The sequence below is a fragment of the Perognathus longimembris genome, chromosome 7 (assembly GCF_023159225.1).
Source record: "Perognathus longimembris pacificus isolate PPM17 chromosome 7, ASM2315922v1, whole genome shotgun sequence".
NCBI lineage: Eukaryota > Metazoa > Chordata > Mammalia > Rodentia > Heteromyidae > Perognathus > Perognathus longimembris.
Genome location: NC_063167.1, coordinates 40,691,814 through 40,715,261, shown reverse-complemented (window position 1 = coordinate 40,715,261; position 23,448 = coordinate 40,691,814). Strand labels below are relative to the sequence as shown.

General features: G+C 40.8%; 1 protein-coding gene across 6 annotated transcripts in view; it reads right to left on the bottom strand.

Moving 5' to 3' along the window:
- Fggy (FGGY carbohydrate kinase domain containing) overlaps positions 1 to 23,448 on the bottom strand; it is a 380,313-nt gene that overhangs the window by 134,290 nt on the left and 222,575 nt on the right. The window lies entirely within an intron of this gene.

Below are 23,448 nucleotides of genomic sequence, written 5' to 3'. Positions count from 1 at the left end.
TGTTGTTGTTATTGTTCTTGTTTCATTTTGTTTTCATACACCTTCATCCCCACTCCTCAGGATAATCCTGCCATGGGCCAGAAGTCTCTAGCTGTACACTGCCAGCACACAGTAAATAATCAACAAGGGAGAGCTGATCATTTAACTTTCTGTGCTCTTAATTTTTAAGCTAGGAAATATTTCTCCTCTATTTTCTGAGTTCAAAAAATAGACTGGTCTGGTTAATCCTGGTAAGACACAAACAATAGAGGTGTCAGGGGAGGGAATGACTGGAGATTTAGTAGATTGGAGTGGGAGAAATCTGAGTCTCATTTTTCATGCTGGACCACAGGATTGCTCAGTTTTCAAGTTGTGTCTATAATGGTTAATGGCTAAAAGAGACCTGATGTTTACAGTTGAGGCATTTATACTAATTGATGCTCTGCACTCCTCCTCAAGAGTTCACACAATAGCTGCCTCCTCCAGTTGCAAGGTTCATAATTGACATCCTGTATGCAAAGCACCTGCCTTGGATTCTGATACAAAATAAAGGCCCAATTTAGGGCAGGAGAATAGAGGCGAGAAAGCATCTGGAACCACTAAGAATCAAAATGATCCAGAGAATCTCTCCATATATACTCTTTCAGAAAATATTTGAGTAACTGCTATGTATTAGGCTTTAAGGAAACAGCCTTCTGCTTTTCAGTGACAATTGGGATATTTGGCATTGAATTCAACAATGCCAAGAAAACTCTGGTAAGAACATAAAAACGTATGAATACTTAGTAACAAAAGAGATTGAAGAAAGCATCACATTTTTTCTGGAATGAAAAATTGGGCCTAGTATGCTGGTATATACATGTAATCTCTGCCACTCCACAGGCATAAGTAGGAAGACTGGCATCTGAGACCAATTCCAGCCTCCTCCCCCACCCAAAAAAAATGTCTGGGGGTGTGGCTCAAGTGGTATAATATTTAGTAAGCACAAAACCCGGAATTCAAAACTCCAGTAGTGCCAAAAAAGAAAAGAGAAATCAAGCAAGTGCTGTACTGCAATACTAATGAACAAAAGACTATTAGAGGCTGAGAAACAGTGGATCATGCCTGTAATCCTTATCTATTCAAGATGCTGAGACCTGAGAATCATGGTTAAAGCCAGCCCAGGCAAATATCTGGAAGTAAAGCTATGGCTCAAGTGAGAGAGTACTAGCCTTGACTGAAAACGCTTAGAAAGAATACCCAGGCTCTATGTTTAAGTCCCAGTACTAAAACAACAACAACAGTGACAAAAAGACTATTAGTAACTTTATTTGTATTGTCTAATTTAATAACTGCAGTCCCCTGAGATAGGAATATGTAACCCTACTTAACAGGCATGGTAAGTGAGACTCAGAGGATCTATTTTTTTACTTGCCTCAGGTCAAGTAGCCATGAGCAGGATGCGTGGAAACAAAATCTCAAACATGCATGGAAAGGCAGTAGTGGTTGGATCTTGAAGGGCCTTTCACAACATGCTAACCAGGGAAGTGTTTTTTGGAATGCTCCCACTTTGGCTGCTTTATAGCTACAAGTCCACAAACCCACTGCTGACTTGCTCTAGCATGTGATCGGGTTCACCAGGCCATATGTGCACAGTGGGCCATTAGAGTTTGTTTTGATTCACACATAAATGCATAAGTCACGGTAATTGTTCTGTTGTCGGGCAGTTCTTGTGGTCATAGGCTATGCCACTTCTCCCCACACAGCAGGGCCTTCCTTGGCCCTCTGGAGCCTCTGAACTCCAGATCAGCTCTATGGTGTGTGAGTATGTGTGGTTTCTTCTCTTCTGCAAAGTCAAATTCCAAGCAGAGGCAAAGAGGCTCTTTCTCCAGAAACTCCTTCACTGTCTTATCTCATTATGTTCATCTACAGTTCCTCAATCCATTTCGCCATTCCCTATTGCTTCTCCATGTTTTACATATTAACCTGAACCATCAAACTATATAACCGGCCCACACACAAAATCCAAGGAATAAATGATAAACAAACACTTTAAAGGTATAGGGGTAGTTGCCAGGTACTAGAGGCAGGCCTGCTGTACACTGATTTAGTTAACACCCGACCCAGACTCCTGTCACTTCCCTTTCTTATCCAGAGTATGCCTCATTACTGACAACCTGAAGTTGAACCCAGGGCTGTTCCTGTCCTCAAGCTCTTCCGCTTTTTAAGAGTTTTAATGGGGTTGGCACTGCACTCTGAACAAGGGATGTGCATGGCACCAAAGGCAAAGTGAACTTCCATTGAGGGACCTTCACACACCAAGGGTGCCTCCAGTCAATGTCCCTCCTCCCAGGCCATGTCAACAACTCTCAGAGGTGTCAATACTACAAGACTATTTATATAACAGCTTTCCTCACAACCAACAGCCCAACCTACCAATAAGGATATCTTTAAGAAGTAGGAAAGATTCTCTTTTTGAAGTTAAAGAGTTGCTAGCTCTGAAAATCAAATCAAGTGCTCAAATTCACCTATAAAGTATCAATGTTGAAAAGAAGTTTTTCTCTCTTATTTCTAAGGTGAGTGAGTTTTCTGTTAACTTAATATTGAGAAGGCAAGTATATGATTTAAGAAGTCAAAAACATCCTTATATATTTCCAAAGCCATCATCATGCCAGTCTTTTCTACGGTGATAATAGCAGAGAAAGCCTTACTCATTTAGCTTCAAGTTTTGCTTCTAGTCAGAGATAAGATGTTGTAGTTGTAGTCTTCCACAGTATTAAAGGACATGGAAGCAGTTGTATCTTAGTGGCAGTGAACAGATTCTGTGAGATCATCAGCCTGCATGAGGAGATCCCTTCATACTCTAAGCCACAGTTTTCTACAGATGTTCTTGCTGCAATTCAAGGATAGCACTCAAGCATAGAGACAACCATTATATATTTGTGGCATCACAACAAGACAGAATCCTTTGGATACTCATAGAGAATCATCATGAAACAGGAAGTGTGAATACTCAGTACCACTTTGTTCCCAAGATCTGGAGCCCAAACCTAGGTGAGTGAATGTTTCATTAAAATTCATTGGACGCCAACATGTGTTCGTGGGGAGGGCTGTATGAGTCACTGGTAGCAAAGAAATGAATGGCCCACAGGACCTGCCCTCAAGATATTCACAGCCATGTGAGCAAGAATGATACATTAGGTTACTAATAACAAGCATGGAAGAATGTACAAAGTTAGAGCTTTGTACCACATATCACTAGATTCTTCACTTACTCTAGTCTGAAAGCTTCAGGGAAGAGGACTGTAGACAACTGAGGTAAGAGGTGAAGGTGAAGCAGGAGTCAAACAGGGAAGGGAAGGTAGACAGAGGAAGAGAAAGCAGAGTAGTGGAACTCTAGTGCCTTGCTGGAGAAGGGAGGGTGGAAAGCAGGACGATTGATCTTAGGGCTAGAGAGATACTTGGGTCTTGCTGTGCAAGAGAGCACCAGGGTGAGCCAAGGACTTGCAAATGATTCACACTAGCAGAGAGGTGCCTATTTCCTCACCAGGACCCACTTTTATAACCTGAAAATGAGTATACTAATTCATACAATGATGGCAACAGTCAGTATACCTAACGTGGCTAAACCTAATAAATGGGTATGTAAAAGATGATTTAAATTCTACTAAAGGAAAAGTTTGGCTTCAGGTGACTTTGAGTTCAAAGATACGGCTGCTTGAATCTAGGCAACTCTCATACTCTTTCTCATCAATACGTTATGAATACCAATACTTATTAGGGTCAATATAAGGATAGAAGAACATGAAATATTTCAAAATACCTGGCCCTTACCTTACCACTGACTCAATAAATGTCTACTGATTCCACTAACTGGACAAGGTGAGTTGCAGCTCTATATATTCCTGACTTTTCTTTTCTTCACATGGATCTGGGTTTGCTAGGAAAGTGATCTACCCTAGACCTACATTCCATACCCTAGACCTACACTCCATCCTCCATCTCTTTTTTCTTTAGGTGAATTTTCAGATGTGGTCATGAGTTTTTGCCATAGATAGACTAAACTATGATCCTCCAATCTATGCTTCTTCCCATATCATTCCTTTTTTTTTTTTTAAGGTGTTTGGCTCTAATTTCCAGTGAAAGGAAAACTACTCATGGTTTTAAGCAGAAGGAACGCATACTTGGGAGTTATGTTTTCTAGTGATCCCAGGCTGTTGTGTTGAGAGAATAAGGGATTTCTGTCAGGAGATCATAGTTCCTTGGACCCTGCTGGTCCACAATGGCTGGATTCTGTGTTCACTTTTCTGGTAGAACTGATGGTATTTACCAATAGCTTAGAGTAGGAAGTGATAAAAAGAGAAAGGTGAAGGATGTTTTCAAGGTATTTGGAGTCAGGACAACAGGAATAGAATTATTCTTTACTCCTTTTGAAAACACAGTGTGAGGAGGTGATTTCAGAGGCGAGAGAAATTAGAAATTCGGCTTTTGACACATTGAATTTTAGGTGTCTATGAGAAAATCAGGCAGAAATGTTGCCTAGGTGATTAGATGCAGTAGTTGAGATACCAGGAATGGTTAGCCTGGAAATACATATTTGGAAGTCACTGTTCATAGGAAACCTTTTAAAGCGGGAGTCTTAGAGAAACCACCAAAGAGATGAGGCAAGATCAGAAGGGGGAAGGTATTCGCCAGAGGCTTGAAGGCCCAAGGCATTCCAAAATTCAAAAATAGTGCTAAAGGAAAAGAATTAGATGATGAAACCAAAGAGCCCAGGACTCAAGAAGAGTCAAGAGAAAGTTCTGGAAGGCAAGAGGCTCAGCTGTAAAAGGTGGGCTTAACAGTACCCCCTGCTGCCCATAGATCTAATAAGGTGAGGTTTCCCTTGAATCTAGTGACACACGTATCACTGGAGACTGAAATAAAAGCCTCAGTGGACTTAAGAGGGGAGGCTATAGGGGGAGAAAAGCACTCTGGAGAAAGGGAGCATTAGCACTTGTGAACAGGAGTCCAGGGTGGAGAGCATGAGTGGAAGGAGTCTCCCTTTCCCCCTCCTTCATTTCTTCATAGGGAAGCTATTATAGTATGGTGTAGAGTCTTGGTATGTAGCCCAGGCAAGATTCAAGTTCCCAATACGCTTACTGTTGTCTCCTAATTGTTGGGGTAACAGGTAGATGCCACCTTGCTTGGCCTTACGTTGTTTTACAGGATTAAGTAAAGAAAGAGACTTGTCAGTGCAGGAAAGGGAAGCAACTAGCTAGAGCCTTGTGTGTGTTCTAGTATTTAAAATTACTTCTTACTTTTCTTGTTTTATAACAACTATGCTTCTCAGTTATTCCCCAGTAGATGTATTCAGATCGATCCTTTCAGATAGTCAACCCTGTCTTTTTGCAGGTAAACACTCAGCTTGCCACCACAGAATCCTGATTCCCACACGAAGATAATGAAGAGTTTTGTCTTAATTTAGAATAATCAGTTCCAGTGCTTCATGGACAAGGTACATAAATTGACACCATGGCATGAGATGAATGGCCAAGTTTAAGAAGAAAGTGCAATAAGCAATTATTCCATTAAGGAGAGTATTTTATTTTTGTCCTGATTAAATCATCTTTAACCACCTGGCTTCAGTTCAGATAGAGTTCAGAATCCTGAGGGGCAAAGTCTAATAGTCAGCAGCAGAATGTTCTGTGATTGACTCATTCATTTATCCCTTCATATGTCAAATGACTAGCTGACCATGCCAGGTGCTGGGCAAAGATATGAATAGCAGCACAATGAAATCAAGTCACTGAAGGAATAGAAGGAAGCTAGGCATTGAGTACATGTTAAAAAGAAGTTGCTGACTTTGAAAAATACTTAAGTACGTTTCATTCATTCATTAAACACTGAATGCCTAAGTAGGTCCTGGGCTGTACATTAAACAATGGGGAGATGAGTGTGTCAACAATGTCTGTCCTAGAGAAGCAGACAATCTGACAGAGCTCTGTGGCCTTGGAATAGGGCAAAGTGATAAATAATCATTAGGGCTATACAACTATAAACTACTGTCTATGACTTCCTTAATTTCATGAAAGATATGCATGTATGTGTGTATATGTGTGTACATATATCTTTAAAACCTCTGGCAAATAACATATTACTTGAGGAATTTTAGATACATCCCTCTAAGATCAGGAGCAAAGGAAGAATCCTTTTTATCACTATAACTGGCCAACACAATGCTGGATGTGCTGGGAAACACAAGTAGACAAAAGTGAACAACAACCTAAGTGTGTCTAAAGAAGAGAAGAGTAAATCTGTGGGATGGTATACTCACATAGATATACTTAACACTTTCACCACTTCCTGGACCATGTTTTCATAAGCAGAATATCACAGGTATTATTGATTTACAAAAACCTTCACTGAGCAGCCAATCCACACAGATCTCCTAGATCTCCAGGTAACCTGTGACTAGTTTCATATCTGACAAGAGGAGGGAAGGGCTTGAAGTTGTGGTTCAGGATTCTGAGATGCGGTGATGCATGTCTGAGCACAGAGGAGGGACAAGGTGATGGCTGCAGAAGCTCAGATTGAGTGATACAATGAAAAGCCAAGGAGCACCAGCAGACACAAAAGTGGAAAGCCAAGAATTTTCCCTGTGGATACTGACTTCTATTTAGGGAAAACATCCTGGTTATTGTATCCTTAAGACCATAAGAAAATAAATATGTGCTGTTTTAAGCCACTAAGTTTGTGATAATTTATTAAAGCAGAAACGACAGCATCCTGGTTTCCAGAACTAGAAGAAAAATAAGATGAGTTTTATATCTTTTATTATAGGAAGAAATATATATGTTCAGATTAAAGAATGCTTTTCCAAATGGAATTCCAGAAGTAATTGTCAAATGGAATTTTTATGGGTGTAATAGGTGATATACTAACTCTGGAATGGTTATAGCAAACACAGGCATGATCTGCACATGGCTTGTTCCTTTTCTCTTCAGTAATCTTTTGCTCTCCTCCTTCTCTCCCCTTATTCTCTTCTTCCCTTCTTTCTTTATATTCTTTAAACTTGTTATTAAAAATGATTTCACACTTAGGAAAAGTGGAAGATTACTGCAACAAATTCCTGTCTATATGTCACACAAATACCACCATATTATGCTTAAGCATTCTGTCCAGGTTATATAGAACATGTGTGCACACACACATGTGCATGTACACACATACCTACGCGCGCGTGCGTGCGCACGCACACACACACACACAGAAGTATAATGGCCATTTCCTTCAAATCACTTCAGTGTGTACTTTAGAAAAACAAGGATATTCTCTCATATATCCATAGTTCAATTGTCTTTTCAGGAGCTAAACACAGTTAAAATTCTATTTTCTAATCTGTAGGCCTTATCAAAATTTCATCAATTGCCCTCTGAAATTCCTTTATTAGCAATGATAGGGGAAACATTTTTCTAGTTGAGGATGCAATTTAACAGCTGTTGAATCTCCCCAGCTCCTCTAATCTGCATCCCTCCTTCAGTCTGTCCTGATCTCTTCTGACCTTGGCAACACTGAAAAGTAGCTGTAGGCTACTGTTTCGAATCTCCTGCAATCTGGGTCTCTGACATTCAGGATAGACACCTGGGGATGGATGTATAGACAAGAGTATTACCAGAAGAAACATATTTGGAGGAGGGAAGATCTTTAGTAAATAATAAGGACTAAGAAATTCATATAAAAACCTAGAGGACATGGTTATCAAGACAGTTTCTCTCCAGTAAGTACATCCTGACCCAGGAATGGCTAGATTCTCATCTGTTGATCTCTCTGGTCTCTTCTCCCATAGCTGCTTATGGAAGATGGGAAGCCTTTCCTGCACCTGTCCCCCAAATGTGTGGTCTTAACTGTCATCCATAAAAACTGCTAGTGATTTGATCTAAACATTTTTAAAATGCCTACCTTTCTCCCCATTTCCACCACCAAAATCTCAGCCAAGCTACCATGATATCTCTCACGCTGGCTTCAGTTTCCTCTCATCTAGTCTCCTAGCATCCATTCTGGTGTCTCTCCAATCTGTTCTGCAAATGGCAGTTATTTTAGTCTTTTGTAAATCCAATTATATTATATGCTTTAAGCCTTTTAGCTTCTTTAAGATGAAAGATTCCCATCTTTTCACAAGACTTGTAAGTGGAATATATTCTGCCCCTTCTGCTCTTCCAGACTTTACTTGTACCAGCCTTCTCTACTGCCCCATACCTAAGCTGCCAATTTCCCTCCCATATCTGGCTGTACACTTCCAGATCACTTTGTTTTCCATCATCACCTCCACACATGACCTTCCTTCATCACCACCAGACACCTCAGACACCTAGTTAAAGTCTCTCAGCTCAAACATCATTGCCTTACCAAAACTTACCAACAGTCATGGTACCAAGTACATGTTGTATTGTATACACTTACTTACCATATACACAGATGAGCATATACCAGTACTAGGCTCTGTGCTTGAACTCAGGGCCTGACCCTCCTGTTTGGCTTTCTTTTTCAAGTCTGGTTTTCTACCACTTGCAGCCACATGTCCTCTTCCAGCTTTTATGCTGGTTAACTGGAGGGATGAGCCTCATGGATTTGTCGGACCAGGCTAGCTTCAATTTTCAACCCTCAAATCTCTACCTTCTGAGAAGCTGTGAGCCACTAGCACAAGATGATATACAGGAACACTGTACACACTAAACTGATAACTAATTATGCATACTTTCACCAAGTTCAATTTCCCCAAACTCTCTCCTACGGACACATATTCCCTCATCTGGCAGAACCCCAATCTCTGTAATTCACTGGGGTTTTTATATCAGTGGCAACTTCTCCCTTCCTTTTCTATGTTCAGTACATGTTACTGAAATGTATTACCACTTTTGTGTCTTCTTAAATTTTCTTTTCTGATTTTAGTGGTACTGAGGTTGGAATTCAGAGCCTATTGCTTGCTAAGCTGGCACTTACTATTTCATTCACATCCCTATTTCTGCTTTTTGCTAATTATTTATTTTTAGAGATGGAAGTCTAGCAAAATTTTCTGCCTAGCCTGGCTATACACCTTTATTCTGCAAACTTAAGTCTTCTAAATATCAAGTTACTAGTGTGAGTTAGGGGACCTGACTTCTTTTAGAATTTTCTATGAACAAAATAATTCTGTATTCATTATTTTCTTTCTTTTTTTTTTTTTTTTTTTTTTTTGGCCAGTCCTGGGCCTTGGACTCAGGGCCTGAGCACTGTCCCTGGCTTCCTTTTGCTCAAGGCTAGCACTCCGCCACTTGAGCCACAGCGCCGCTTCTGGCCGTTTTCTGTATATGTGGTGCTGGGGAACCGAACCTAGGGCCTCGTGTATCCGAGGCAGGCACTCTTGCCACTAGGCTATATCCCCAGCCCTCATTATTTTCATTCTGTGCTTTTTCACTTAAAATTGCTTCATTTATTTTATTTGTAGATATAGTTTCTTCATATAAATACATATGCTACTGTATGACTATATTACAGTTTTGTTGTTCATTCTATCATTAATGGGAATTTGTGTTGCTCAAATTTGAGGCTATGATGAAACATAATTTTATGAATATTCTTTTTTTTTGGGGGGGGGGCGGCGGTCCTGAGGCTGAACTCTTGGCCCAGGCACTGTCCCTGAGCTTTTTTGCTCAACGATGGCACTCTACCACTTAAGCCACAGTACTACTTCTGGCTGTTTCTGTGATTAATTTGGAGATAAGAGTCTCATGGACTTTCCCGCCCAGGCTGGCTTTGAAATGCAACCCTCAGATCTCAGCCTCCTGAGTAGCTAGGATGACAGGCATGAGCCACTGGCGCCTAGCTATGAATATTCTTATATTTATCTTTGGGCATGTGTTGGTACACAGGTGCAATAGTTTCTGCACATTTTACTCAGGAATGGATTGGCAAAGGGCTGAGCCTATGCAAATTCAAATAAATTACTTTGTTTTCCAAAGTGACTGCAGCAATTGGTGCTTTCTCAAGCAGAGTATAGAAGCAAAACATTTCTCACAGTCCGTAATTACACAGGTGTGTGACTGTCTGCTTGACACCCATCTCTTCTATGAGACTGTAAAGTCTATGTTTAAATCTGCCCACCACTCTCAGCCCAGTGTCTGGTTTATAGTAGATGCTCAAAACAAGTGGCTGAAAAAAGAAAGGTTCCCTTGTTAGAAGAAGACTTAGGTATTTTAGATGTGAATATAGATCTGTCTATCTGACTCCAAAACCCATACTCATGCATATCATATTTATTGCTTCATAATGTAACAGAAGTGATCAAATGAGATTACAGACATGAAGCTGCAAATATAGTGGTATAGAGCATAGATGAAATGTCAGAAGTGTTCTCTCACTATGCACCTGGACCCAACACACCTGACCTCAACAGATGGGGTCAGTGGAAATGCTTTATGAATATGGGTGGATTATGGCTACTTTGTGGAAGAAGATGGCGTTTCAAGTATCACTGCAGGGAAAACTGGGGAGACCAATTAATGCTCTCAAGTCTAAACTGCATCTGTGTCCCAAATTATTTACTAGCATAGACAAAAGAGCTTTCTGCAGTACTAATGTGAATAAACATTTTCAAATGCTTTTACCCAGGTGGCAGGATCTTCCTTGAGTCCTTGTGTTCAGGGAAGACCTGGGCAGAGAACTGAATTAAACACTATATTTTGGCTAGGCACTGTGGATTCAAAAGTAAATTCTTCCTATTTACACTGAAAGATCTTAGGCCTCTGTGGTTTCCTGTTGTGCCGTGGTATGTCTGTGATTTGGTTTCTGGGTTTGTCTACAGAGAGCTGCAAACATGGCCTTTCAATCTTTCAAGAGAAAAATAAAACAAAACATTGTCTAATTGTCAACAGATTCCACCAAGTTCTCTAAGTCTCAGGTCCTTAGAATGTCTCTACCCAAGCCCACCAAGAGATGCATTCTTTGAAAGGATGGAAATTCAAGAGACCTTCTAAATGTGCCCTGAAGCCATCATGGACTGGCTGACTCAACGCTTGATTGTCTTCCTTTTATATTAGTTTTATATATTTACTTCTCTCCTTTAGCCATCTAATGTACACAAAGGATATCATCAACACACAAGGTGCTGTGTTAGGAATTGAAGAAACTGTGACAGAAAGATACAATTGCTCGTCTGAAGCAGGTTTTGTTTTTTTTGAAAATCCTCTATTGGAGTCATCTGAGTACACATTAAAATTATAGAGTCTAAGGCTTATGGTGTGGCTAAGTGGTAGTATACAAGCCTAGTATATACAAATATCTGGATAAATCCCAAGCACAAAATAGATAAACAAAACAAAACAGATTCTTATATGCTGCTTCTTAGCTTCCCAGGCTCAAACTTACTGAAACAGATCCTGTGGTTAGGAACTGCATTTTCTTTTTAGTCCTTTCTGATTGTGCAATCATTTTATTTATTTTTTGTTAGCTTATATTAGCTATACAAGAAGGGATTTCACTGTGACATTTCCACTCATGAATACAATTTATTCCAATCAATCCTCACACATCATTGTCTTTTAGCCCCTCCCCATTTCCTAACACAATTTTCAAGAGGTTTCATTGGTTTACTTTCATCCTTGCTGAAAATATCTTGACAGTATCTATCCTCTTTCACCTTTAACCCAACTCCCTCCTGCTAGTACTCCACCACCAAAAACAAATGGACTGCATTTTTTTTTCAAATTTTTATTATCAAACTGATGTACAGAGAGGTTACAGTTTCATACGTTAGGCAATGGATACATTTCTTTTTTTTTTAAGTTTTTATTATAATACTGATGTACAGAGAGGTTACAGTTTCATACGTTAGGCATTGGATACATTTCTTGAACTGTTTGTTACCCTGTCCCTCATACCCCCCTCCCTCCTCCCTCTTTCCCTTCCGCCCCCCCACCCCAGGTGTTCAGTTCACTGACACCAAACAGTTTTGCAAGTATTGCTTTTGTAGTTGTTTGTCTTTTTTTACCCTGTGTCTCTCAAATTTGGTCTTCCCTTTCAATTTCCTAGTTCCAATACCAGTATACACGGTTTCCAATATACTCAGATAACATTACAGCGATAGTGTAGGTACAACCACAGGAAGGTGATACAAGAACATCATCAATAATAGAAGCTACAGATACACATAGGACGTTGAAAGTAGTTACAACTGTGATATAACAATCATTTCCATAACATGGAGTTCATTTCACTTAGCATCATCTTATGTGTTCATAAGGGTATAGCTATTGGGCCTTGTGATGCTCTGCTATGACTTGCCTAAACCTGTACTAATTATTCCCAATAAGGGAGACCATAGAGTCCATGTTTCTTTGGGTCTGGCTCACTTCACTTAGTATAATTTTTTCCAAGTTCTTCCATTTCCTTACAAATGGGACAATGTCATTCTTTCTGATAGAGGCATAAAATTCCATTGTGTATATGTACCACATTTTCCTGATCTATTCGTCTACTGAGGGGCATCTGGGTTGGTTCCAGATTCTCGCTATGACAAATTGTGCTGCGATGAACATTGTTGTGCTGGTGGCATTACTGTGATTTTGTTTGTGGTCTTTTGGATAGATACCCAAAAGTGGGGCTGCTGGGTCATAGGGGAGTTCTATATTTAGCCTTCTGTGGAATCTCCATACTGCTTGCCAGAGTGGCTGAACCAGTTTACATTCCCACCAACAATGAAGTAGGGTTCCCTTTTGGCCACATCCCCTCCAACAATTGTTATTGTTAGTTTTCTTGATATATGACATTCTTACTGGGGTGAGATGGAATCTCAATGTTGTTTTGATTTGCATTTCTTTTATGGCCAGTGATGTAGAGCATTTTTTCATATGTCTCTTGGCCATTCTCATTTCCTCATCAGAGAAGTCTCTTTGTAAGTCTTTAGCCCACTTGATGAGGGGGCTATTGGTTCTTTGCGGTTTTGTTTTGGAAGAAGGTAATTTTTTTAGTTCTGCATATATTTTAGATATGAGGCCTTTGTCTGTTGAATGTCCGGTAAAGATCTTCTCCTAGTCTGTGGGCTTTCTGTTTGTCTTGCGAACTATGTCCTTTGCCATGCAGAAGCTCTGCAGTTTGATGCAGTCCCATTTGTCCAACCTTTCTTTGATTTGTAGCCTTTCTGGGTCTTTGTTAAGGAAGTTCCGTCCTGCGCCAAGAAGCCCAAGTTTTTCTCCTATGGACTGCTTTTTTAAAAAGAAGTTTCCCTCATAGTTTTAAGCACAGTACTTGAGAGTTCTGGCTTGCAGCTCAATGCAGAATTCAGTCACAGAAACAAGGAGTGACATAAAACCAGGAGCCCTTCCTGTAACGAACCAGACCTTCTCCTCCTTCAATATGAGCAAAGAAAGATGAATTTGTTGCAGATAAAGCAGAAATAGCTCTCAGGTTTGCTCAGATATATATCTGAATCTTGGCCTATCACTTCTTAATTGTGGTAAAAGGAAGAATCACTTAGTTTCTTTGTGCCTTATTTGAAAAAAAAAAAAAAAAAGAACAGAAAGCAGAAACCACCAGCAGCTCTGATTGCCTAGTGACCTTATCAAATCCCATAAGCATTCTACACATACTCCAAATTAACAAGAAAAATCCCCCTTTCTGATCACAAATGAAAATAGATGTGTCAACCCCTAAGGTTCCTCTAATCAGGAGCAGAATCAGTTCTCAGTCATTCCCAGCATTGCTTCTTGGAATCTACTTTCTCTTCATCATTAGAAATATGGATGATGAGCTTTCTGACAAATTTTGGCAGATTTTTAGAAAGCACAGATCAAAATAGGAGCCAGGCCTAAAGGTAGGAAGGTGATAGACATACAGTAGCATGCTAATACTTTTGAATAACAGATATAAAAGACCATGGACAGGGCTGGGAATATGGCCTAGTGGCAAGAGTGCTTGCCTCCTACACATGAAGCTCTGGGTTCAATTCCCCAGCACCACATATATGGAAAACGGCCAGAAGGGGCGCTGTGGTTCAGGTGGCGGAGTGCTATTCTTGAGCGGGAAGAAGCCAGGGACAGTGCTCAGGCCCAGAGTCCAAGGCCCAGGACTGGCAAAAAAAAAAAAAAAAAAAAAAAAAAGACCATGGACAGCCTGCAAAATTTCTGACATCAACACCATCATTTCTTAGACAAGGAAATGGAATGATGTTGTTTGTGTAAACTGTTATTTAAATTGAATTATTAGTATGACCCTTTATCCTGATATAAAGCATCTTTCTTTTTCTATACAGTTGTGATTTTTGCCCATTCAGGGATGTTAAAATTAGTCTCACATATTTGTTCTTAAGTATAAACATGTCCCTTGTTATCTTTGAACTGCCCCATCCTTCTTTGCAAACTACGGGTAAGCCTAAATAGCCTTTTCAAAATATTTGTCTCCCTCCCTCTCTCCTTTTACTTATTAATTTTTTTGTGCTGGTACTGGAGCTTGAATTCAGGGCCTAGGTGTGGTCCCTAACCGTTTTTGCTCAAGGATAGTGCTCTAGCACATGAGCCACAGGTCCACTTCTAGCTGTTTTAGTAGTTAACTACAGATAAGATTCTCACAGCCTTTCTTGCTCAGGGTGACTTTGAACCATGATCCTCAGATCCTAGCCTCCTCAGTAGCTAAGATTACAACCATAAGATACCCTTGCTCAGTTCTTATTTTTCTTTTTAAAATGTAAATTTTACAACATTCAGGCTGAGTTCAGGTAGCTTATACCTGTAATTTTAGCTACTTAGGAGGCTGAGATCTGAAGATCAAGGCTTGAAAAGCTAGAAATGAAGCTGTGGCTAAAGAGGGAGAGCGCTAACCCTGAGCAAAAAAGCCAAGCAAGAGTGCTAGGCCCTGAGTTCATGCCTCAGAACTGGCACATACACACAAAAACATATATTTTTTATCACTCAACTTTTATGATGTGGTATTTACTATTTCAATAAAAAATACAAATTACTTGTTACTTATTATTCTTTATCTTTGGGTTGATTGTAAACCATGTGCTAAATATTTATTATATGACTTAGAGCATTGAAATAGATTTTTCCTTAACTACTCAGGATGTTTGGATTGTAGGGAAGACACAATGCTAAATACTGTACTAGGACTCCACATTAAGAACAACGAAATGCAATATCCTCATTAACAGTATAACTACTTTAAGAAAATTATATATGGATCTATAAACACACACGCACATATATATGGATATATAAACATACATATATGTATTTATAAAATACACACACATACACAGACATATAGCAGTGGAAGACCCATAGGACACACAATGAACTCAGTGTGGTACAGGTAGAAAAGAGCTTCATGGTGGAGGTACTGCCTAGAATGGAACTTTGGGGAAGACACACAGTAATGACAGTATCTTGACTAAGAACATAAGGCTCCTCTGTTTGCATTCAACCTCAGCTCTATATCTTCCTACCTCTGTGACTGCTCCAAACCTCAGTTTCACATTCACCCTAATGTTGGCTAGGATAACAGAGGAGGTACTCAGTAAGTGTGTGCAATACTGATGCTAACAATGCTACTCACCACACGAGTAGAGATGCAGTCATTCCAGGCAGAGAATACAGCATGCCCAATGGCCAGAACAATGGGAAAGCACAGTCTCTTAAGAAGAGGAGATGTGGGTCTAGTATATGATTTTCATCTGAAGCATTCAAATACCAAAAGATTTTGAATGATTCATTTCGTGATAAAATCTGGTCTGGATAGATCAAGGTATTCAACATTGTTTATCCTGTTTGTAGTGAACACTCCTAATTTTTATTGTAGAAATATAAATGTGTTTGATTTTGGGTGCTACTCCAGCACTCACTGATAATGTTATATAATACACTGTATATATACAGTAGTAACTCTAAAATATGGTCATTCTTCATTCTCAAGAAAATCTTGCTAGAGGGAATTCAGATCAAGATGTGCTGACACACCTGCTAGAGCTATGATGACAGGTGAAGGATAGCAGGTGATGGGTGACACATAAGCAGGGCCAGATCACATAGGATCTCCTATGCCTAGCTATGATTCAGAAGACATGCCAAAGGTTTGCATTGGAAGAGTGAACCTATTGACCTATTATACAGGTCCTCCTTCATTGTGAATAGATCAGGGTAGGTAGTTCCATGCAAATATACTGAATAGCACAGACAAATAAATTTGCATATAAAAATAACTAACTCTTTGTAGGATCCCTTGTTTCCATGGGACATGTGGAAACTCTGGAAAACACTAACCCTGTCTTTCAGGATTCATAGCAAATATTACAGCTTTGGGAAGATTCCATGGAAACCCAGCTAATTTTATAATGTGGCCATATAGGCAGAGTAGATCATATAAAGGCTCCGTACCTAGCCTATGTGAAGATGCAGCTGAAGAGAAAATCAACCATGCAATAAAATTATCCAATTACATGTTCTCTTAACCATTTGAATTATGGCTCGGTCATTGCATGGCTCTATACCAAGCTTTAGCAGTTGCATGTTGATAATTTTCAGTCAGTGTTATATTTTAAATCAGTTTTGTATTTTTGACTTGGACCTTCTTCAAGACATAGTTCAATGAATTGCTCAGTTCCCACATGGATGGTGTTGTGCAACTGAACTGTGGAATGTTACTGTCCTGTGTAGAAAATGTCAGATATCCAATCCAGCAGCAAAGATAAAACTTCCCTGAAGACTCCATTCTTTACATGCTTTATCCCTTTAGCTTCACATCTGGTTACTCAACAAAAAAGAGACATCCAATTGGTATGGCAGCCAGACATCAGTGGGTCATGCACGCCTGTAATCTTAGCTATTAAGGAGGGTAAGATCTGAGGATCTTAGTTCAAAGCTAGGTAGGGTAGTAAGACTGTGAGACGTATCTCCCATTAACAACCCAAAATGCTAGAAGTGGAGCAATGGTCCAAAGGGTAGAATGCCAGCCTTGAGTATAAAAGCTAAGGGACAAGGTTCAGGCCTGGAGTTCAAGCCCCAGATACTGTACAAAAACAAGGAACAACAACAAAAACAAAAAACTGGCATGGTATGACTGTTTTCTCAGTATATATTTATAGTTGCTACCTGCTTTTATTCTGTCTGTTCACCAACTCAGGTAGCCATGTATTGGGTGATATGTAATATGCTAAGTACAAGAGCACTGTCTCACGATACTTTTCTGTATCTACTTTACATAACAGGGACCACATTCTAGTATCCTCCCATAGTATAATCTAAAAGATAGATACTGATGGGTACTAAGTCCCTCTCTTTCTCAAATGCCACTATTCTCAAACACCACTAAACTCAATTCTTTAACAGCTAAAAAAACTACATTGCAAGGGAAAATGTTTATGGCACGCAAATTACATTTCAATTTTTTAAAGTTAAAAATATATGACAATATCGCAATTACATTTTCTTAGGGTTCAGGACTTGAATTGAATACCCTAAAAACAAAGCCAAAATGTTCACTTGATTTTTACAATTTGCACTTTTCAGACTACTGGCAGGAGAGAGCCATTGATGGATCATTGGGAGGAGACTTAAAATCTCATGCCTCAGCCTCGATTGCTCACAAATACTTCATTGCAGTTCTTCAGGGATCTTTAGCCTCTTAGATGTTATTTCTATTGGTATGCTAACCACTGGTTAAGTTGAAAACTAGAAATTATCTAGGCTCTCTCTTAGAGAAAATATATGAAAATTTAATTCATATACGAATGAGTAGAATTTGGAGTGTACAAAGTGAATAGGAAGACTTAAGAGTGTATAGGACTGAATGCATTCATGTGTGTTGAAAGCCCTAGGCAGAGTTCAGGATGCTCATTGGGAGTTCCACTACTATGGCTGGCTTTAACATCTGGTCCATCCCCACCACACTGCTGGAAAAGGCAAAAACCTTTCCATCACTGCTGCACTGAACCAGTTATCCACACAGCAGATGAGTGGCAAATAGGAAGAAGAAAACAGAAACCAATGTGGTTTCATGCTCCTCTATACAAATACAGAAACGCCTTCATGAGTTGGGAAGTTAGCCTTCCAACTGCCAAATTCAGTACTTGACCACAGAGCATTGGAAAAGAGAAAAGATTAAATAAGAAGTCTCCTAAATACTGTCCTCCCAGGGGAGGATGGTGACAAGATACTGTTTATTTTTACTGTTATCTTCAGACAAGTGGCCTCTCAAAAGGCAGTGGTTTACAGGACTGGAAAGAAGAGAACAAGGAAGCACTGTGGCCTTGCTGGGACCCAGCCCTGTTGTTACAGCTCTCATTAGTTTATGGAAAAAAAAAAAATCTGCCCTGTAATCACTTTTCCCCATTCCCACAAAACATACGTGCGCATAGCTGATCGATCCCTCAGTCTGAGCCTCAGCCCTTTGCCAAGGGCTCAGAGTAGGATGTGATCTACAACCAAAAGCCTGAGGTACAAATCTATGCAGAAGCCTAACTAGCCCTGTGATCTCAGGTAGGTAGTTTGTCTCTCTGACCCTTTAGTTTTGGTAAATTTCTGAATAGTTTGGATAGCTGCCCGAAGTTATCAAACGTCAAAAAATATCCACTTTCCGTAGACTATGGTAAAAATGTCATAAATATCAGATGTTTTTGCCAGGTGATGATGGCTCATGCCAGTCATCCTAGCTGTACCAGGAGGCTGAGATCTAAGGACTGAGGTTCAAAGCCAGCCTGGGGAGGGGAAGTCTATGAGACTCCTATCTCCAATTAACCACCCAAAAAGTGGGAAATAGAGCTATGGCTCAAGAGATAGAATACTAGCCTTGAACACAAAAGCTAGGGACAGTGCCTAGGCCCTGAGTTCAATCAAAATATAAGGATGTTTTTGTTATTGCTGCTAATTTTCCTCTACCAGGACAATACTCTAGGAATTTCCATACCTCCATGAATATCTGGAATTCCTGTGCCCCCAGGAGTAAAACATGACCCCTAACTTTGCACCTTGATACAAGGGAGTTGAAATATAGCTGTCCCATTTCTTTCCTTCTAAGACTTCTACCATTTTCCTGGTCAAGGGGTAGTCCTTTGCTGAGAGTGGGGCCAGATTTCACAAAACTTTTGTTTTTGACCTTCTGGGGGGCTTTCTTTCACCTGACTTTTGTGCTCCTCGTGGGTTTCCAAACTCCTGGCCAGCTTTTATAACATTGGAATAGCTAGATCGCATGGGAGGTCTGTTTAAGAAAGAGTTAAAACTTTTCCAAAGTGGATGACCCATTTCCCATTTCTGACAGTGTGTGAGTTCTTGCTGCTCACCTTATTACCAGGGCTTCAGCCTGCAATGGATCTCACTCTGCTTTAATTTCCATTTCCCTTTCAAGTAAAGACACTGAATACTCGTGGTTTATCTAGCAGACAATTGTTGTCCAGTGCCCTGTGCATGTAGCCACACAAGGACTACGCCCCCTATTTTTTTTGATGAATGTTTTCCCCAGATAATCTAAAACAGCTGTAGATTGCCATTAGAGACATTACCAAGTAACACAGCATAGCAACCTAGTGTGGTTTGAAGGGAGGCATTTTTTTTTTTTTTTTGGTGGTGGGGGGCTGGAGCCAAGGCCAGGCCACAGGCTCCCAACTGTCCTTCCCCACAGTACAAAGGTCAGGCTACAGAGCCAGACAGCCTAAGGCAATCCTAGAGAGGCCCAAGGGGAGGGTGTCATGCCCTTCTTCCAAGGGCACCGAGTGGCAGTGGGAAGGGGCGTAGGATGAGGATGAAATGTTCTAATAGTCGGTCTTGGTAGAGGAAACAGGAGAGAGCAAGTATGTTGCCTTTCTGTCCTGTGGCTCAAGCTTCTCCATGTGATTCCCCTTCTCTACCTAGAACTCTCATGCTACGTGGTGACCCAACCACCAAGAACCTCATTAGAACCGTGTGAATATTTGCACCATGCTCTTGAACCTCCAGAACCCTTACCTAAGAAACATCTTTTATTAACTATCTAGTCTCAAGTATTTTGTGATCATATCTATGTTCTGTTCAAATTCTACCACCAACCATTTCTCCTAGCAGTACTGGTTCTTTTTTTTAATTGGACTTGTGGGATTAGGAAACAAAATCTGAGCACTGGGCATGCTTGTAACATCTCTCTCATGGGGTATTTTCATTTCTACGCCCTCCCAGCTGACACAGTTGGGAAATGCATTCTTACAAACCTGAAAATATACACCTAATCATAACTAACTAACTAACTATATATATATATTTGGGGGGGGGGCAGTCCTGGAGCTTGGACTCATGGCCTGAGCTTCTTTTTGCTCAAGGCTAGCACTCTGCCACTTGAGCCACAGCGCCACTTCTGGCCGTTTTCTATATATGTGGTGTTGGGGAATTGAACCCAGGGCTTCATGTATAGGAGGCAAGCACTCTTGCCACTAGGCCATATTTCCAGCCCAAAGTATGTCTCATTCTTTTTTTTTTTTCCCCAGTCCTGGGGCTTGGACTCGGGGCCTGAGCACTGTCCCTGGCTTCTTTTTGCTCAAGGCTAGCACTCTGCCACTTGAGCCACAATACCACTTTTGTCCATTTTGTTGTTGTTGTTTTTTCTATATAAGTGGTGCTGGGGAATTGAACACAGGGCTACACGTATATGAGGCAAGCACTCTTGCCATTAGGCCATATTCCCAGCCCTCATAACTATATCTTATGTTAGGCTAAATATGAGTTCATAATTATAATGCCTCATTAGGCATTATTAGGCATTAGGAACAGTGTCAGGTTGTTTATAAAGATGACCTAATCAATTTCTCAACATCATTTTATGGGCAAATACTATTTCACGCATTTAAAACACAAGGAAACGGAAATGCTAACAAATGAAATATCTTAATTCAGTTAGTGGTATGGTCAACAGGAGCCTATGACTTCAAGACTTGACATTCACTCAGTGACAAAAGATCCATTATCTGCACATTTCCCTGAGACTAAGGAGCCTTCATTTGCAAGCAGTTTAAGATGCAGCTAGACTCTCTAGATCACCAAACACTGCTTCCCATTTGATTGCCAGTTACAACCTGCCTTGACAGCTCCAAAAATGGGGACCTGGAGCAATGACAAGACTCAGCTGCCTCTGACCCCATGACTTTTCAACCTCTGGCTAACCCCTGCTGTGTTAGCCTGCATTTTGGTGACTTGGTAGTAATTAACTCTGAACAAGCAGCTCTGCTTTCATGGAGAAAAAAAAAAAAAAGCACAGTATTTTTTTCCTTGTTAATTAAATCATGCACAAGGAAGATAAATGTGCAGCCCACACTTGTATCTTCTAAAATATCAAAGGCCTGATTACTATGTCTTATGTTCAACCTCAGGCTTTTTCTCCAGATTCTTGGAGGTAACAGGAACCAAGAGGTGGGGAGCTTTTTAGGTATTTACTAATACTCAATTACCTGGTCCATTCTTTCCTTCCTCCCTTTCCTTCCCTCCCTCCCTTCCTTCTTTTTGGGCAACCCAGAAAACAGCAATTTGGATCAAGCATAAATTGTTCTGGGAATTTTGTATCAATTAACCCCACTGAATTGCAATCATCAGAAGTGAGCAGACAGGAAGAGAGACAATCCTTTAGATAATGTTGTAACCACTTTATTTATTTATTTTTTTTACAAACTCACAACCTTCTTTGGGCCCTGTGTTCTGTTTGGTGAATTTTTCCTGACAGTTGGTGGTTTTACTTGCCAGAACCACAACAAAGGAACGCCTTGAGTTTCCCTGGGAGTGTTTCCTCAGACCTGTGCCTCCTCTAGACCTCACAAAGGTGTTATTGTTGCAGGCTTGCTGGGCTCCCAGCACCTGAGGGAGATCAAAGGCACTTTCTGAGGCCAGGAGGACCACAGTCTCCCCTTGTGACATAACATTAAAGCTGATGATTAATCCCCTTGGACCAGAAGATCCCATCCCACTCCTAAGTACAAAGTGGGGTGGGGGTGGAGGCTGTATTTTCAGTATAACACCGCATAATAAACTGGCATTTTATGGTCCTCATTCATGGCAAGCAGCTGCAGCTGCCCATCAAATTCGTTAAAGCCCAAACAGTTGCTTCATTTGAACAATTTATGTCACTGGGAAAATTTACAAGAATTCCCACCATTTTTGAGTGTCCACTGTAAGCTAGGCACATACAAATATAATACCTATTATCTGACAAATCTACGGGGCAGACAACATTATCCTCAAATTGATGGATGAGACTCAGAGAAGTGAAGTGGTTCACTCAGGCCAATGGCCAAAAAGTACTTGACAGATGTTCCCACCTGCATCTGGTGACCTGAAGACCCATGAGCTCTCTATCCTATCATGGCACTTGGTAAGCATGGAGAAAATAGTGTTGCATTGGGGAGAGTGAATTTTGGAACCTGACAGAGCAAAAATTGAGTTCTTAGCTCAGAGACCAGAAAAACGAAAGGACACATGTACTTCTTTCAAATTTAGCCCAAATGCCACCTCAGGAACATTTCTACTACACTGGTGTCGGGTGTTTTTAGCCTCCTGGGCTCTCCAGTCCTGCAGGAGAGACGGGAAAACATGCCCCACACAGGCGGGCCAAGAAGAAGAAAGGTCTGACAGACTGCCACCCAATCCCCCTCTCAACAGAGGACACACGAACAGCCGGGGAGCCAGTCAGCGCTAAGACTCGTTTAATGGCGGCAATGAGCTTTTCTTTTAAATGGGTCAGAGGGCGCGGAAGGGGAGGGGTACGTGCACCTACGTAGGAGCTTTGAATGGACGCCTGACCTGTCTGTCAGGGTGGAGCTCCAAGGGACCTCCCTAAGGGGCGGCCTACGTCCATGTCCCCCTAGGACCGCCTCTAGGTTCACCACCAGCGGCAATTTTGGCTCACACGTGGTCTGAGGCGGGAGGCGAGGCTGGTTAGAGCCGCCTCTTAAGGATGCAAGGTGTCCGGGCAGGTGTGCCACACACACTGGCTCCTCCTAGCAGATTCAATGATTGTTTGCTTCCTGCTCAATGGCAATGAGCTGGTAAACTAAGAGCAAGACTGTGTAAGGCTTTCCATATGCAAAGTATTACCTTATTCATGCCCCACTCTGGCATATAGGGATATATGAGAAGATAGGCATATATGAGAAGAAGTCTCTGAATTCTTCACATGAGGAATCTAAGGTCCAGAGAACTGAAAGCCCTTGCCCATGGGCTCAGACTCAGAAGTGGAGGAAGTGGGATTGGAAACCAGTTAGATTGCTCCTCCCTGACTTTGACATGAGAGGTCATGCATGTGAACACCTCACAAAGTTCCTGGTACATACCAGATGCTTCATACCATTGGTTCAATCTGAATCTGTATCTTTGATGGCCAGATATTACATTGTAATATCTGCTTTAACTATCTCATTTATAGGAAAGGATTGTCTATATCATCCCCATGTCTTGAGAATTTACCATAGCTAAACCAGCAAATAAATAAACATTTCTTCAAAGTCTTCAGTAAAAATAGGACTCAGTGGTCCCA